Raw genomic sequence first — 19,321 nt, forward strand, 5'->3', positions numbered from 1 at the left:
CTGGACGTCGTGTCCTCCGGACCAAAGAGAAAAATAACCATCTGGATTGTTATAGGCGCAAAGTTGAAAAGCCAGCATCTGTGATGGTATGGGGGTGTATTAGTGCCCAAGACATGGGTAACTTACACATCTGTGAAGGCGCCATTAATGCTGAAAGGTACATACAGGTTTTGGAGCAACATATGTTGCCATCCAAGCAACGTTACCATGGACGCCCCTGCTTATTTCAGCAAGACAATGCCAAGCCACGTGTTACATCAACGTGGCTTCATAGTAAAAGAGTACGGGTACTAGACTGGCCTGCCTGTAATCCAGACCTGTCTCCCATTGAAAATGTGTGGCGCATTATGAAGCCTAAAATAGCACAACGGAGACCCCGGACTGTTGAACAACTTAAGCTGTACATCAAGCAAGAATGGGAAAGAATTCCACCTGAGAAGCTTAAAAAATGTGTCTCCTCAGTTCCCAAGCGTTTACTGAGTGTTGTTAAAAGGAAAGGCCATGTAACACAGTGGTGAACATGCCCTTTCCCAACTACTTTGGCACGTGTTGCAGCCATGAAATTCTAAGTTAATTATTATTTGCAAAAAAAAATAAAGTTTATGAGTTTGAACATCAAATATCTTGTCTTTGTTGTGCATTCAATTGAATATGGGTTGAAAAGGATTTGCAAATCATTGTATTCAGTTTATATTTACATCTAACACAATTTCCCAACTCATGGAAACAGGGTTTGTATATATGTATATATATATATATATATATATATATATATATATATATATATATATATATATATATATATATATATATATATATATATATATATATATATAAATAAATATACAGTGGTGGGCCGTGCTTTTCTCACCTAGGCCTTCAGTGATGTCCTACTTAGTCCGACTTCACTTCACTTCATTTAAAGTTGTGGTGTTGTTTACTGGCGTCATCTTGCAGTCTACACGTATCTCTTATGTGTGACTGCCATCTACTGGTCACACCAATTATTACACCATGTACCAAATAAAATTGCTTTGAGGTCAGTAAGCTCAACCAAAATGATTCCGTACATTAGGCGCACTGTCGATTTTTGAGAAAATCAAAGGATTTTAAGTGCGGTACATGAAGACATGCACACACGTGCAGCCATCAATTATGCAAATGACACAATGGCGTCTTATAAACATCCCGCCCCCGCTGCAGTCCTGTGGGAGACACTGTACTGGTGTACAGTTGTGAGTGCATGCTTGTTGGCTAATAGAGGTGTTTAGTCACAGATCTGTGTGACAGGTGGCCCTGCCGGCCTCCAGTGTGTGCTCAGTGCAAGTGCTCTCCTGGGTGAGGAGCTGTCGCATCCACTTACACCAGGGAACCCTTCGTCCTTTTCTTTAACCGCAACTTACTTGGCCCTGATTTCTCAACAAAAAAACGAAAAAAAAAAGCCTGCCACTTTTTTTTCCGCTTCATTTGATGTTCCCAAGTCAACCTTCTCTTTCTCTACCTCCGACAAACACAATCACCGCGCTTGTAAAGCACATCGGGGAGTCTGCCGCAGCAAAGTTTTTGAAAAATAATAAGACACAGATTGGCGTCTTTATGCTGGGAGGCATTTTGTCCGACCACACACACACACACACACACACACACACACACACACACACACACACACACACACACACACACACACACACACACACATTCTTGTATGTTACCTTCTTGAGACCTCCGAAAAATGCCTACCTCTTTAGGACCACCCTTTCTAGATATATAAAGATTTGTATTTACAACATTGATTATATATACATACTATGCAAATATAAAATAGCTTGTTGTGAAAAACACAAGAAAAACGTAGAATTTTGGCAGTATTATAATAAGTCGTAATTTTACTCAACGCAAGTCAACATTTTACAAGAAAAACTGAACATTTGTGCAATATTATGATAAAAGTTGGGATTTTACTCAACAGTTGCAGTTTTACAAGAAAAGTTTTAAAATGTTGGCAATTTTATGAAAAGAGTCGTAATTATACTCGACAAATGTCACAATTTTATAAGAAAACCTAAAAATGTTTGAAATATTATAATAATAATCAGAATTTTACTCGGCAAAATTATGACAAAAGTCATCATTTTACTAAAAAAATTTTACAAGAACAAACAAATTGGCAATATTGTAATAAATGTCAAAATGTTATATGCATTAAAAAGTAGTGATTTCACATACAAAAGTAATCATTTTACAAGAAAATAATGCAATGTTACAGAAACAGAATGAATATGAGAAATTGTCCCCTTTTTATAAGAAAAAAAGTCGACACATTGTGAAAAAAAGACTGCTTTTAGTTCATTTTTTTAAATTTTTTGATCGAAATTGGTTTTTAATCTTCATTATTTACTTCAAGTTATTCATATTTATTTTCTTTTTTTAATCAATTTTGGCCAACGGAGCGCATGTCAATTTCTTACACACACCTGTTATTGCATATGTTGGCCAGAGGGGGAGCAATACACATTTTTACACACACTTGTTATTTCATATGTTGGCCAGAGGGGGAGCACTTTTAAAACCGACACACAGTCAATTTGAAAAATCCCTTTTTGGGACCACCCTAATTTTCACCAGGGGTGCAAATGAGACATTCTCTATTGGATGCAATGGTTTTCCGTATCGGGACCATGATTTATGTCCTAACTTGTTCACCGATCCTCATATGGAAGGTACTTTTCCTTGTTGATATCTCAAGAAGGGTAGAAATACAAGAACACACACACACACACACACACACACACACACACACACACACACACACACACACACACACACACACACACACACACTGTACAATGCAGCGTGTGTCCATATTTGTGAGAACCTCACAGAGCTTTTTTGTGTCATTGTCTGTGCTGCAAGTGCTGTCTCAGCAGAGCGCGCTTTGTGTGTGACAATTGAACCGTGTGTGTGTGTGTGTGTGTGTGTGTGTGTGTGTGTGTGTGTGTGTGTGTGTGTGTGTGTGTGTGTGTGTGTGTGTGTGTGTGTGTGTGTGTGTGTGTGGGAAGAAAATGTCATTTCTGTTCTGCATCAACAACATGTCACTGAGAGGGAAACTATTCCTCCATCGCACGCGCTCCAAAACACTTACTGTAGGCTATCAATTATGCAGTTTGAACTCAGACATGATGGTGGAAACAAGAGGAGTCAGACAGTTGTTGCAGCTGCATTTGGCATGGCATGATTTAAAGCAACAATATGTTGTCGATGGACCGTAGAAGCTGCAAAATCATGCCGAAGGTAGAGGCACTGGAAAGGAGGATAGCATCGTTGTCGTTGCCATGGTAACCCCGCATCACCTGCTTGAGTGTGGTAACGAGCAGCCTCGACGCTTGCTTCGGCGTTAAAATGCACTTCTCACTCGCATTAAAGGACCCTTTTTCATGCAAATTTGACTTTTTAATTGACGTTCTCACAGCAATTATGTAGAACTGTGTGCCTTGATGCCTCCGTGTGTGTGTCACTTTAAGAAGGAAAAAAAACGATACAGCTGCTGTGTCGTTTGACTGCGAAGCTTCAAACTGTGTTTTATCAGGAAAGGCTTTTTTTGGTAACGACTCGTACAACAAACCCCAAAACCAGTGAAGTTGACACGTTGTGTAAATTGTAAATAAAAACAGAATACAATGATTTGCAAATCCTCTTCAACCTATATTCAATTGAATAGACTGCAAAGACAAGATACTTAACATTTGAACTGGTAAACTTCGTTATTTTTGGCAAATATTGGCTCATCTGGAAATTGATGCCTGCGACATGTTTCAAAAAAGCTGACACAAGTGGCAAAAAGGACTGAGAAAGTTGAAGAATGCTCATCAAACACACTTCCCACAGGTGAACAGGCTAATTGGGAACAGGTGGGTGCCATGATTGGGTATAAAAGCAGCTTCCATGAAATGCTCAGTCATTCACAAACAAGGATGGCGAGGGTCACCACTTTGTCAACAAATGCGTGAGCAAATTGTCCAACAGTTTAAGAGCAACATTTCTCAACCAACTATTGCAAGGAATTTAGGGATTTCACCATCTACGGTCCGTAATATCAAAAAGTTCAGAGAAAAAGCCACATCAGTGTGTAAAGGATATCACCACATGGGCTCAGGAACACTTCAGAAAACCACTGTCAGTAAAACAGTTTGTCGCTACATCTGTAAGTGCAAGTTAAAACTCTACTATGCAAAGCGAAAGCCATTTATCAACAACACCCAGAAACGCCGCTGGCTTCGCTGGGCCCGAGCTCATCTAAGATGGACTGATACAAAGTGGAAAAGTGTTCTCTGGTTTGACGAGTCCACATTTCAAATTGTTTTTGGAAACTGGACGTCATGTCCTCTGGACCAAAGAGGAAAAGAACCATCCACACTGTTATAGGCGCAAAGTTCAAAAGCCAGCATCTGTGATGGTATGGGGATGTATTAGTGCCCAAAGCATGGGTAACTTACATATCTGTGAAGGCACCATTAATGCTGAAAGGTACATACAGGTTTTGAAGCAACGTTATCATGGACGCCCCTGCTTATTTCAGCAAGACACTGACAAGCCACATTCTGCATGTGTTAGTGTGAAGTGAAGTGAGTGAAGTGAATACATTTATATAGCGCTTTTTCTCAAGTGACTCAAAGCGCTTTACATAGTGAAACCCAATATCTAAGTTACAGTTAAACCAGTGTGGGTGGCACTGGGAGCAGGTGGGTAAAGTGTCTTGCCCAAGGACACAACGGCAGTAACTAGGATGGCGGAAGCAGGGATCGAACCTGCAACCCTCAAGTTGCTGGCACGGCCGCTCTACCAACCGAGCTATACCGCCCCGACACGTGTTACAACAGCGTGGCTTCGTAGTAAAAGAGTGCGGGTACTAGACTGGCCTGCCTGTAGTCCAGACTTGACTCCCATTGAAAATATAAAGCCTAAAATACGACAACAGAGACCCCCGGACTGTTGAATAACTTAAGCTGTACATCAAGCAAGAATAGGAAAGAATTCCACCTGAAAAGCTTCAAAAATGTGTCTCCTTAGTTCCCAAACGTTTACTGAGTGCTGTTAAAAGGAAAGGCCATGTAAAACAGTGGTAAAAATGCCCCTGTGCCAACTTTTTTGCAATGTGTTGCTGCCATTAAATTCTACGGTAATGATTATTTGCAAAATACAATTAAGTTTTTGAGTTTAAACGTTAAGTATCTTGTCTTTGCAGTCTATTCAATTGAATATAAGTTGAAAAGGATTTGCAAATCTTTGTATTCTGTTTATTTACCATTTACACAACGTGCCAACTTCACTGGTTTTGGGTTTTGTATGTAGCATTAAAGATAGCCAGCGATTAGTGCTCTAATTGCCAGCTAACCGTGAGGATGCCAGGTGTCAGCTAGCCATTATTGCGACAGTTGCCAGCTAGCAATTAGTGCAATAGTGGTCAGCTAGCGATTAGTGCGGTAGTTGCCAGTTAACAATTAGTGTGATAGTTTTCAGCTAGTGATTAGTGCGCTAGTTGTCAGCTCGCGATTAGTGCGTTAGTTTTCAGGTAGCAATTAATCTGCCAGATGCCAGCTAGCTTTTAGTGTGATAGTTTTCAGGAAGCTATTACGGCGTTACTTGTCAGCTAGCCATTAGGGCGTTAATAGTCAGCTAGCGAATGGCGCGTCAGTTGCCAGCTCGCGATCAGTGTGATAGTTGTCAGCTAGCAATTAGTGCGTTGCTAGCTCGCGATTAGTGCGATAGATGTCAGCTAGCAATTTGTGCCTTAGTTGTCAGCTAGCGATTGACGCGCCAGTTGCCAGCTCACGATTAGTGCGATAGTTGTCAGCTAGCAATTAGTGTGTTACTTGTCAGCTAGCGATTAGTGCGTTAGTTGTCAGCTAGCGATTAGTGTGTTAGTTGCCAGTTAGCGATTAGTGCAATAGAGGTCAGCTAGCGATTTGTGTGATAGTTGTCAGCTAGTGATTAGCGTGTCAGTTGCCAGGTTGTGATATGTGTGATAGTTGCCAGGTAGCGATTAATGCGTTAGTTGTCAGCTAGTGATTAGCGCCAGTTGCCAGATAACGTTTTTAATCTTGACAAACTAGACCTTTTAATCCAACCGATGGCGTCTGACATTGCAAAACACTAACACAGTATCAGTGCAATGTAGGGTAGTCTAGATACCAATATTTTAGTACTGGTACCAAAATGTATTTCGATACTTTTCGATACTTTTCTAAATAAAGGGGACCACAAAAAAATGGCATTATTGGCTTTATTTTAACAAAGAATCTTCAGGTACATTAAACATATGTTTATTATTGCAATCTAAGAACAATGTTGTCCTTAAATAAAATAGTAAACATACTAGACAAATTGTCTTTTAGTAGTAAGTTAACAAACAAAGGCTCCTAATTAGCAGTAACATATTGTGTCATTTATCATTCTATTATTTTGTCAACATTATTAAGGACAAGCGGTAAAAATTGATCATTAATCTACTTGTTCATTTATTGTTAATATCTGCTTACTTTCCGTTTCAACATGTTCTATCTACACTTCTGTTAAAATGTAATAATCACTTATTCTTCTGTTATTTGATACTTTACATTAGTTTTGGATGATACCACAAATTTAGGTATCGATCTGATACCAAGTAGTTACAGGATCATACATTGGTCATATTTGAATTCCTCATGTGTCCAGGGACATATTTCCTGAGTTTATAAACAGAATGTGAATTTTTTAAAAAGGATAGAAGATTGTGTGACGATAAAAAATGTTGATGTAATCATAGTAGTATCGACTAGATATGCTATTGTACTTGGTATCATTACAGTGGATGTCAGGTGTAGATCCAACCATGGCATTTGTTTACATTGTGACGCCGGTGAGCTATTGTATCCTCCTACGGTGTGTAGTGAAGCATGTTTAGCTATTCCTCGTCCTGCAGGGATGATACTTGTAAGAAACTCACTTTATTTGTCGCCATGGAGGCGGTGATTAGTGATTTAGAAGTAGCTAAAACACTGCAGACTGCGGATGGACGTTCGCTGCTAACTAGCTAGCCATGTCTTAAAGCACCTCTTCCTGAGGGTGATTCAGTGTTATAACTTCACCTTTATCGTTAGTTTTTAAACCAAAATGCGTCCGTACTTCCTTTTCTGTCTACACACTGTGTCTGCTTGTAAGTACTCTGTGATTGTGCGCTGCCGAACATGCTCCTCTGCTCGTAAAACCAGCAATGTCACGACGTGACGACGACGCGCCGTCATGCCCGGGAACCGGTACTTTTCAAACAGAGTATAGTACCGTTTTTGATTCAGTAGTACCGCCATACTATATCAGTACCGATATACCGTACAACCCTAGTGCAATGTCAGTACAGGTAGTGAGTGTGCCATATACTCATTGAGGCGTCATTTTACCCATCAGTAGCAATGTGTCACTGGAGCTTGCTTATGAGCACCAAATGTTGGAAAACTCTAGAATCGCTCCAGTTGTTGAAAAAAAATACACTTATTTGGAACATCCCACAGGTGAACAGGCTAATTGGGAACAGGTGGGTGCCATGATTGGGTATAAAAGCAGCTTCCATGAAATGCTCAGTCATTCACAAACAAGGATGGGACATATTGCAAGGAGTTTAGGGATTTCACCATCTACGGTCCGTAATATCATCAAAAGGTTCAGAGAAAAAGCGACATCAGTGTGTAAAGGCTATCACCACATGGGCTCAGGAACACTTCAGAAAACCACTGTCAGTAACTACAGTTTGTCACTACATATGTAAGCGCAAGTTAAAACTCTACTATGCTAAACGAAAGCCATTTATCAACAACACCCAGAAACGCCGCCGGCTTCGCTGGGCCCGAGCTCATCAAAGATGGACTGATGCAAAGTGGAAAATTGTTCTGCAGTCTGACGAGTCCACATTTCAAATTGTTTCTGGAAACTGTGGACATCGTGTCCTCCGGACCAAAGAGGAAAAGAACCATCCGGAATGTTATAGGCGCAAAGTTGAAAAGCCAGCATCTGTGATTAATGCTGAAAGGTACATACAGGTTTTGGAGCAACATATGTTGCCATCCAAGCAACGTCTTTTTCATGGACGCCCCTGCTTATTTCAGCAAGACAATGCCAAGTCACGTGTTACAACAGTGTGGCTTTATAGTAAAAGTGTGTGGATACTAGACTGGCCTGTCTGTAGTCCAGACCAGTCACCCATTGAAAATGTGTGGCCCATTATGAAGCCTAAAATACCACAACGGAGACCCCCGGACTGTTGAACAACTTAAGCTGTACATCAAGCAAGAATGGGAAAGAATTGCACCTGAAAAGCTTCAAAAATTGGTCTCCTCAGTTCCCAAACGTTTACTGAGTGTTGTTAAAAGGAAAAAGTAAATGTAAAAAATGGTAAAAAGATGTCATGTGATGAAAAAGAGGCAGAATTTTTGATACTAATAATGATACTTATAACTAATAATACTTGGGACTTATAACCAAAAATTACAAAATTGTGTCTTCAAATATGCAAAAGGTCTTTTTTTTTTTTTTTTTTACAAAACAATAACAAAATCAATCAATCAATGTTTATTTATATAGCCCTAAATCACAAGAGTCTCAAAGGGCTGCACAAGCCACAACGACATCCTCGGTACAGAGCCCACATAAGGGCAAGGAAAAACTCACTCCAGTGGGACGTCGATGTGAATGACTATGAGAAACCTTGGAGAGGACCGCATATGTGGGTAAAATGGCCCCCGCATGCTTAGTACACTTTTCAGACACCCGTGATTTAGGCCACCACACTTCCAGCCTACTATAATGTGTATATAATTGTTGAAAAATAACATTATATGGTACCTTTAAATGTCTCCATGATTGCACCTGATGACTCTGTCCCTTGCAAGCATTGTTCCTGTGCAGTGCAGGTTTGGACTCGATGCACTAAGCCTTCATCCTGTGAATGGAGAGATAACGCTGATTGAAATATGCTCAGTTTTAGAAAGCTGGCAGGGAATTTCATGCTGTGGCATTACATGGAAGCGTGACGTGACTGCATGAATACAAAAACCCACCAGCGCCATCTGGTTTGTAACGCCTCAGTTGGATTGTTTCAAAGCACTTTGGCGCCACCCTGAGGGCTCTGAGGGAAATTGCAGTTCTTTTTGTGACCTTGCAGTTTAGAAATAATGGGAAAAATGATATCACTGCATGATACATAATTATGAGGATGTATTCATCTTTCAGTCATCACTTTGACAACTTTCCACATGCTATGAAATCAAACAAGTGATCAGAGCACCTGCATGGACATCATGAATCAATTTAAGTGGACCCCGACTTAAACAAGTTGAAAAACTTATTGGGGTGTTACCATTTAGTGGTCAATTGTACGGAATATGTACTTCACTGTGCAACCTACTAATAAAAGTCTCAATTAAATAAAAGTCTCAATCATTTTATGGACCGCTACTGAAATTTGATCTGCAGCCAGTTTAGCTGATCTATTCTGCACGATGAACGTGTAGCCCTTTATTGGGTAATGAACCTTGTGTGTATACTTCATATGGACTGATCATTTGATTTCTCACAGCCAATCAAAAAAAATATCAATAAAGGACATTAAAGTAAAAAAATATATATCAATAATGGACATTAAAGAAGAAAAAATTATGTTTTACTAGCACTGTACATAAAAATGTAGTATAATGTTCAGTTCAGTTTCATTTTATTTGGAACATGCATACAATACACAATTCCAGTTGTTTCATTACAGCACGAAAAGGAGTAGGAAGAAGCAGAACTTATCTAATTCTACCCCTTTTCATACCCTAGCAATTTTATCCAATTTCCTTGCTCTCTGTAACAGAACAGTGAACAAATAAATCATTAATAAATAATATGCCATAGTAAGCAAACAAATATTAAATACATAAATAATCTTTGTCTCAATAAAAAAAAGGAAAAAAAGGGTTCAAGATGTTCATCATAATTATTGTTCTGTGTACTTTGTGAACACTTGTAGTTTGAACAGTCTCTTAAACTGAATCATATTGGTGCTTTGTTTGATTTCTTTGCTTAATCCATTCCATCATTTAATTCCACATACTGATATCCTAAAGGTTTTAAGTGTTGTACATGCATACGAATGTTTTAAATTCCATTTTCCTCTAGTTATATTTCTCCTCTTTTGTTGAGAAGAATTGTTGTACATTCTTGGCTAGCAGGTTATAGTTTGCTTTGTACATCATTTTAACTGTTAGCAAATGCACCAAATCGTTGAATTTCAATAATTGTGATTTAATAAATAAAATGTTTGCATGTTCTCTATATCCAACATTATGTATTATTCTAATTGATCTTTTTTGTAACACAGTTAATGAATGAAGCGCACATGGGGCGGTATAGCTCGGTTGGTAGAGCGGCCGTGCCAGCAACTTGAGGGTTGCAGGTTCGATCCCCGCTTCCGCCATCCTAGTCACTGCCGTTGTGTCCTTGGGCAAGACACTTTACCCACCTGCTCCCAGTGCCACCCACACTGGTTTAACTGTAACTTAGATATTGGGTTTCACTATGTAAAAGCGCTTTGAGTCACTTGAGAAAAAGCGCTATATAAATGTAATTCACTTCACTTCACTTCACATATGTAGTTGTGTCCCCATATTTCTACACAATAACTCTAGTGAGCCGTAAAGAATATGACAAATAAATATGGACATTAAAGAAGAAAAAAGTATATTTTACTAGCACTGTATATAAAAAAGTATTATAATGTATGAGCAGAATCATGCATTAAAATACTAAGTTTAAAAGTGTTTCAATGAGTGCCAACCCAGCACGCACAATACATTGATACAACGTAGGGCTGTCCCGATACCAATATATACAGTATGTATTTCAATACTTTTTGATACCTTTCAATACTCTTGTAAATAAAGGGGACCACAAAAAAATGGCATTATTGGCTTTATTTTTTTTTTTTAAATCTTAGGGTACATTAAACATGTTTCTTATTGCAATGTTGTCCTTAAATAAAATAGTCAACATACGAGACAAGTTGTCTTTTAGTAGTAAGTAAACAAACAAAGACTCCTAATTAGTCTGCTGACACATTGTGTTATTTCTCATTCCTATTATCTTGTCAAAATTATAAAGGACAAGTTGTAAAAATGAATTAGTAATCCACTTGTTCATTTACTGTTAATATCTGCTTATTTTCTGTTTCAACATGTTCTATCTATACTTCTGTTAAATGTAATAATCACTTATTCTTCTGTTGTTCGGATACTTTACATTAGTTTTGGATACCACAAATTTAGGTATCGATCCGATACCAAGTAGTTACTGGACAAATGTATACATTGGTCATATTCAAAGTCTTCATGTGTCCAGGGACGTATTTCCTAAGTTTATTAACATAATATAAATTTTTTTTAAAGGAAAAAAGGTTTCTGTGTACCGGTATATAAATATCGATGTAATCATAGTAGTATCAAATAGATACACTATTGTACAGTGGACTTAAACTTAGACTTAGACTTAGAAAATCTTTATTGTCCCCAATGGGCAATTTGGTTTGCAGCAGTAGTCATTAAAAAACAAGGTTCAACAGTAAAACGAGGTACAACAGTAAAAAACAAGGTGCAACAGTAAAAACGAAGTACAACAGTAAAAACAAGGTACAACAGTAAAACAAGGTACAGATATATAAAATACATACAACATACAAACCATCATGAAAGCATTGAGCTAAAAACATTTGTAAAACAATAAAAACTACCATATTTTTCGGAGTATAAGTCGCACCTGCCGAAAATGCATAATAAAGAAGGAAAAAAACATATATAAGTCGCACTGGAGCCCGGCCAAACTATGAAAAAAAATGCGACTTATAGTCCGAAAAATACGGTAATCATTACACGTCGCTTCCCACTAAAGTGACTGCATAGCAGCTAAGCTTGTTTAAGAAGCTCATTTATAAAGGCAACAGCTGAGGGAACAAAGGATCTTACTTATCTGTTGTTTTTGGCCTTTCTATTAGTAGGGGCGTACCTGCATCCTGAGGGTAAGAGTCTAAACTCTGAGAAGATAGGGTGCTGAGGGTTGACCAGAATTGCCTTTGCCTTCTGGATGACTCTGGCCTGATAGATCTGGTTCAGGGGGTTCAAGGTAGTGCCTATGGTCTTTTGGCACACCTTGATTATACCACCCAATCTATTTTTATTGGCCACACTGGAAGTGATGGAATAAGTTCAAATAGATTCAATACAAGATGAATAGAACATCCTCATCAGTGTCCTATCAACCTGAAAGCCCCTCAGTCTCCTCAAGAAAAACAGCCTCTGATTGGCCTTCTTACAAATACGGTCAGTGTTGGCATCAAAAGGTCAATTTATTGTCTAAAATTGTGCCTAGATACTTGTAATCACGGACTATCTAAACAGCAGAGCCATTAATGAGAATGGGTGCTTTGGCAGGGGGATCACGGCGAAAGTCAAGTCAGTGGATGTCAGGTGTAGATCCACTAGCTTTTGTTAGGTAAATAAATCAATATCAGGTTAATAAATCAGGCCCTCGGTATTCTGCTGTTGAGCATTGCGTCATTATTTTTTTTTTTATGTGACTTCAGAGTCATATTTGGTTTTAAAATATCAAATTCGTAATTGTACATCTTCGGGGGCGTTGAACCCGAGAGGTTCCATTCTTTTAGTCTTTTTAAGTCACCAAGCAGCTATAAAATGATAAAATGTTATGTCTGGTAAGAACATTTCTGACACGGACAGAGGGTTCTCGCTCTTTGCAGCACCATTGGCAGTTTGCATGAACACTCCAGATGTGCTGCATATAGACGCAAAACAGCGGCCACAGAGCAGTTCCAGTTTTGCTTAGTCACATCGTGAGTGCTTAATCATTATTTGTGCATCTCCTCCCAGTATTTTGGGCATTCGGATAATCATCATACCGTATTTTCCGGACCATAGGGCGCACCGTTAAAGGGGTCATAAAAGTATATTTTTTTCTAAATGTAAAACACTTCTATGTGGTCTACATCAGTGTTTTTCAACCACTGTGCCGCGGCACACCAGTGTGCCGTGAGATACAGTCTGGTGTGCCGTGGGAGATTATCTAATTTCACCTATATGGGTTAAAAATATTTTTGCAAACCAGTAATTATAGTCTGCAAATGATGTGTTGTTGTTGAGTGTCTGTGCTGTTTAGAGCTCGGCAGAGTAACCGTGTAATACTCTTCCATATCAGTAGGTGGCAGCCGGTAGCTAATTGCTTTGTAGATGTCGGAAACAGCGGGAGGGAGCGTGCAGGTAAAAAGGTGTCTAATGCTTAAACTAAAAATAAACAAAAGGTGAGTGCCCCTAAGAAAAGGCTTTGAAGCTTAGGGAAGGCTATGCAGAACAAAACTAAAACTGAACTGGCTACAAAGTAAACAAAAACAGAATGCTGGACGACAGCAAAGACTTACTGTGGAGCAAAGACGGCGTCCACAATGTACATGACATGACAATCAACAATGTCCCCACTAAGAAGGATAAAAACAACCGAAATATTTTTGATTGCTAAAACCAAGTAGATGCGGGAAATATCGCTCAAAGGAAAACCAAAATGAGAGAAAAAGCCACCAAAATAGGAGCGCAAGAACTAAAACATTACACACAGGAAAACAGCAAAAAACTCCAAATAAGTCAGGGTGTGATGTGACAGGTGGTGACAGTACACCTACTTTGAGACAAGAGCTATATTGATACATGCTTGGTTATGGTTTTAAGTCATATCCAACAATTGCGACAATGACTTTATACTGTCAACTGAGTTTCATTTTTTAATGATTTCTGCTGGTGGTGTGCCTCCGCATTTTTTCAACGCAAAAAATGTGCCTTGGCTCAAAAAAGGTTGAAAAACACTGGTCTACATAACATGTGATGGTGGTTCTTTGGTCAAAATGTTGCATAGATTATGTTTTACAGATCATCTTCAAGCCGCTTTCTGGCAGTTGCTTCTAATGTTATTAGAGAATAATGTAAACTCACTACACCGGTATGTTTTAGCGCTTTCATGGCGAGTTTACTGACAGATATAAGCAAGAACTTTACACTACTTTCTATTAGAAATGGCAACAGCGGAGGATGAATGTCCCATAACAAGAAGATAGAGAAAAAGAAGAAGCTTATCAACTACGGTGTTGGCACCGACTACAAAGGCGGATGCGCACACATTTTCAGGGCTTATGCAGATCCCAAATAAAGATCAGCAGGTCCCAGAAGGTAAGAACAGTTGATTTTGCATAATACTGCGAAACAAAAAGACAGATAATGTCTTACCTTATGCACACACCATAATAATACTCGTATGTTGAAGCACAGTACAATCCATCGAGCGGTGCGGCTTCATAGCTTACCAAAGTCGGACAAAAACATTTTGATAGATTTTTGAGAACCATGTGTAATGTTCTATATTTTCAATGAAACATATACAATTTTGGTGTTTATTTGAGTCATATTGCAGTCTACACATATCTCTTATGTGTGGCTGCCATCATATTGCAGTCTACCTGTATCTCTTATGTGTGCCTGCCATCTACTGGTCACATTTATCATTTCACCATGTACCAAATAAACAAACAAATAGCTTCGAGGTCGGTAAGCACAACCAAAATTATCTCGTAAATTAGGTGCACCGGGTTGGCGCACTTGTCGAGTAGTGAGAAAATGAAGGGATTTTAAGTGCGACCCGTAGTCCGAAAAATACGGTATATTCTGCGTATTAATGAAGACACATGCTGAATGGATTATGCAATATGTTCTGCTCATTTAAAGGTGTCCTGATGTGGTTTCATTTTTATTTAAAAAAAACCCATTAAACTCAAAAGGAACCCTGTAGAACAGAACACCTTAAAACAGCTGCTTTTCTGAACAAAAAGCCAGTTTTCCTCCGCGTAACTTTTGTCCCCATGTTGATTCTCGTCGACATCGTCTTGGCTTTGCTCGGGGAGTTGAGGCTGATGCTTCGCAGCATCTGCAGTGGGCTCCTCTGGGTTGCCGCCTGACATCTTGTCTCCATAAAGGCTTGGTAATAAGATTCTGTCTACACGTGTTAAGACACTGTTGTTGTTGTTTTTTGTCTTTTAGAGCTCGTTGTGGTTTTTCTATAGCGATGCTTGACAAGTACAGCGGCAAACAAAAGCACTAACACTCACACTCACATTTTACTGTTGGAAGATATGTCGGGGGGGTGTTAACGTATCAAACACGGTGTTCTTTGGAATAAAGGATGACAAAAAGATGCAATGTTGACTCATGTCTTCCAGCAAATGTGTCAGGGATTTAGTAATTACAATTTCCTAATCTGCTTGACCTCCCATTGAAGGTAACACAACACAACACTGACCAGACCCACACATAATGTAACTATTTATAGTCAACTTTTTCCAGGAGCTGTTGAGAAAATTCTGTTTGACTGGAAGTGATGTTGCAGGGATGCTGTCTAGTGGTATGCCTAAGAATCACTTAAAGCAGGCCTGGGCAAATTATTTTGCCTCAGGGGGTCAAATTTAGACAAAAAAATGTGCCTGGGCTGCCGGTATATATATTTTTAGGAACACTAATACAAAACAATAATGTCTGACTGAATGCTAAAAATGTTATGACAGACCGCCTTGAAAAACAGAATGGAATTTGACATTTCTTTACTGAATGAGACACCCAGAATGTACATGAAAATAAAGAATGTGGGATTTACAATATTAACTATGAATGATAAAACACTGAATATTGACAACATATGAACGTCATACCCCCTCTCGATTGACATATTTTACAATCAAGCGAAATGCAACAAAAATGCAACAAACACAGCGAAATATAAACGCGAAGGGTAAAAAAAACAAACACCTACAATCTGATATATCATTAAGCGTTAGAAATTTGTTGTAAAAATCTCCTTCTGTGTCTGCCCCTGAGACCCACATTTCAGGCTGACACTCTGTGGAAACGCTCCCCACCCACACTGCTTGGTGCCTCGTCTGAGCTGCTGTGACTTAGATTACCATAATAACTAATTAGATTACCATAGTAACTAATTAGATTACCATAGTAACTAGTATATCATGCAAAAGCGCAGATTCCAACCATTGAAATACTTTGTATAGTTCAAGACTTACGGTCATTTGAAAACATCACTGCACATCATAATGGCAGCAACAGTTTCCATCTTAAAGATCTAAAAAAAAATATTTGGGAATGTCTGGCGGGCCAGATTGAAAAACTTAACGGGCAGAATGTGGCCCCCGGGCCTTAATTAGCCCAGGTCGGACTTAAAGTACAGTTTTTTTAGTTTCCTATATTCAAACACAGTGTTACTGTTCAAACTGTGTGCAATGTTAGAATGGCCAACAATATTAAATATACTTGTTAAATAAAACCTCTTGTCTATGTTTTTAAAAATACTTAAGCCTACGCTACTGTATTTTAATGTTGGTGTTTATGGTGGTACTTAGAGAGCCAAGTTTTTCTGAGGTGGTACTTGCCGAAAAAAGTTTGAGAACCACTGCAGTAGAACATCCGATGTTGTACGCCCCAAGACTTGCTTGATTTAGAGTTTAAAGTGGAAAAAACAAGTTGCCTCTATATTGAAGCTATTATTAAATATATCTGATTTTTAAGAACGAAAAACTTTATGAGTAAAGAGATATGTTTAAAATAGTATCAATCTCACAGGAGTGAAGTGAATTATATTTATATAGCGCTTTTCTCTAGTGACTCAAAGCGCTTCACATAGTGAAACCCAATATCTAAGTTACATTTAAACCAGTGTGGGTGGCACTGGGAGCAGGTGAGTAAAGTGTCTTGCCCAAGGACACAACAGCAGTGACTCGGATGGCGGAAGCGGGGATCGAACCTGGAACCCTCAAGTTGCTGGCACGGCCGCTCTACCAACCGAGCTATACCGATTACCAAGTCATTTTGAGAGAGATAATGAGCAAGCCAGTCACGTGATCTGTGACATAGGGGAAACCACAGATCCCTTCCCCACCAACAACAGTGCAAATCATGCAGACTTTGTGAGAGCCAACACTTACTTTGGGAAAAACTATGATCCAGAAATGTATATTTTATTGAGCCTGAATAAAAGGAGGGTGAGCTAAAAGATTTAGAAGCCGTGTGCTAAATAGATTGAGTTTTAGTGAAACACTAAGGGCCTGATTTACTAAGATCCAAATACCAATGGAAGAAAATGCACACTGAAAGACATGTTTTCATGTAGGAGGTATATTATAGTAATATATTTCCAATATTAAATAACAAACGACATTTTAAAAAAAAACAGCAAACACCAAAACTCTATCCATCCATCTATTTTTCTACCGTGTGTCCCTTCTGGGGTCGCACAGCTGGCTGGAGCCTATCCCAGCTGTACTCGGACACACCCAAACAAGTGCCCACCTCATCGCAGGGCCAACACACCAAAACACATCAATTGATTTCACTTTATTCAGCCACATAAATAATCCAGCTGCAATAAAATCATAAAATTAAATTGCTGAATAGACAATAGGTCAAATAATTTTACAAACGTCTGTGTTAGTATTAATAACTTACAATGGCATTCTTTTTGTATTGTTTCAGTTTTGTAAACTCACCAAGACGTCACCGTGGAGTTATTGAGTCTGTTTAGCTGATTGGAGAGCTAGCTTCCACAGCTAGTGGGTTTTACTGCCGTGTGACAGGCACCGTTTGGAAACAATTAAAGTATGTAAATTAATATTTGCAAACTCTTTCGTACTGGTATATCTGCGGCTTATAGTTCCGTGCGGCTAATATATGTAAACATCCATCCATCCATCCATTTTCTACCGCTTATTCCCTTAGGGGTCGCGGGGGCGCTGGAGCCTATCTCAGCTACAATCGGGCGGAAGGCAGGGTACACCCTGGACAAGTCGCCATCTCATCGCAGGGCCATTATTAATTTATTTTAAAATTTGGCTAGTTCGGCTTAAATATCAGTGTGTTTTGTAACTTTGAAAAGACGGTACTTATAAAACCTCACTACAGTAAATTACAGCAGAACACCTGTTTCTTTCTGTTTAGTTTAATTGTAGTTGCCTTTTTTCACTACACTGTGAGTTAAGAATGTTAAAATGTTCTTAAAACATCACTTGTACAAATAATAAAAGTTGAGTTTGAAAGAAATTACTATTTTACATCATTTCTCATAAACATTAAGGACAAGCCACAGTAAGCCCGAATAAACAAAGATGATAATGATTAGGATTTTGAGCAAAATATACAAGGTTTCCTAATGATGTTATATGATGTTTGGTCAACAGTCCAAATTAAATTTATACAACTTCAAGAATTCCAGATGCTTTGAATTCCACATGAAAGTGTTTTTTCAGTGCAGCCAGCCTCCATTAAACCAAACAATTTGTTCCCCCGCTGAGAGGAAAGTCACTGACAGATCACTTAAAGATGTTCAGTTGCTGTGAAAGTGAGATATTTATGATCTTCACTCAAAGGGCGGCAGATTGCAACCTGTTTTTTGTACATCCTTCTGTGGAAATGTAAACCTGTCAAACAACATTAATGGGCCTGATCTAGTAAGCATGTTCTAAAACATGTGCAAACTTGATAGCGCACTCAAAGCTGATCTACTAAGTGTGCTGAGGATTGCTTCTGTGAAGTTAGCAAAATAGCTCACAATCCATTTTCCAGATTGTCATCATGCTTATGCAGAAGATGTGCTGATTTTGAGAATGCCCACAAAGGAGATGCAAATATACAAAACCGAAAACCGGTGAAGTTGGCATGTTGTGTAAATGGTAAATAAAAACAGAATACAATGATTTGCAAATCCTTTTCAACTTATATTCAACTGAATACACTGCAAAGACAAGATACTTAACGTTCGAACTGGAAAACTTTGTTATTTTTTGCAAATATTGGCTCTTTGGAATTTGACGCCTGCAACGTGTTTCAAAAAAGATGGGATTTGCTTGTTGAAATGCGAAAATTGTATATGAAAGCAGCCAGCATGGACGAATAGAACAGACAAGCTGTTGTAATGTCTGCTCGCTTGGAAAAACAAAAATCCTAATCTACGATTTGACTCCCTCGAATGGCCTTGACGCTGCAAAACAGAAGCAGGCTGTTCTGAAAACATCCCCCGAGGACACCTCAATGATGGACGCTTTTAATAATAATAATAGATAAAAAGCACTTTACATTGAGCAAACAACCTCAAAGTGCTACAGTGTATTGGAAAAAAAAATAAGAATAAAAAGATTTAAAAAGAAATAAAT

Source organism: Nerophis lumbriciformis, linkage group LG19, assembly GCF_033978685.3.
Source record: "Nerophis lumbriciformis linkage group LG19, RoL_Nlum_v2.1, whole genome shotgun sequence".
NCBI classification, from domain to species: Eukaryota; Metazoa; Chordata; class Actinopteri; order Syngnathiformes; family Syngnathidae; genus Nerophis; species Nerophis lumbriciformis.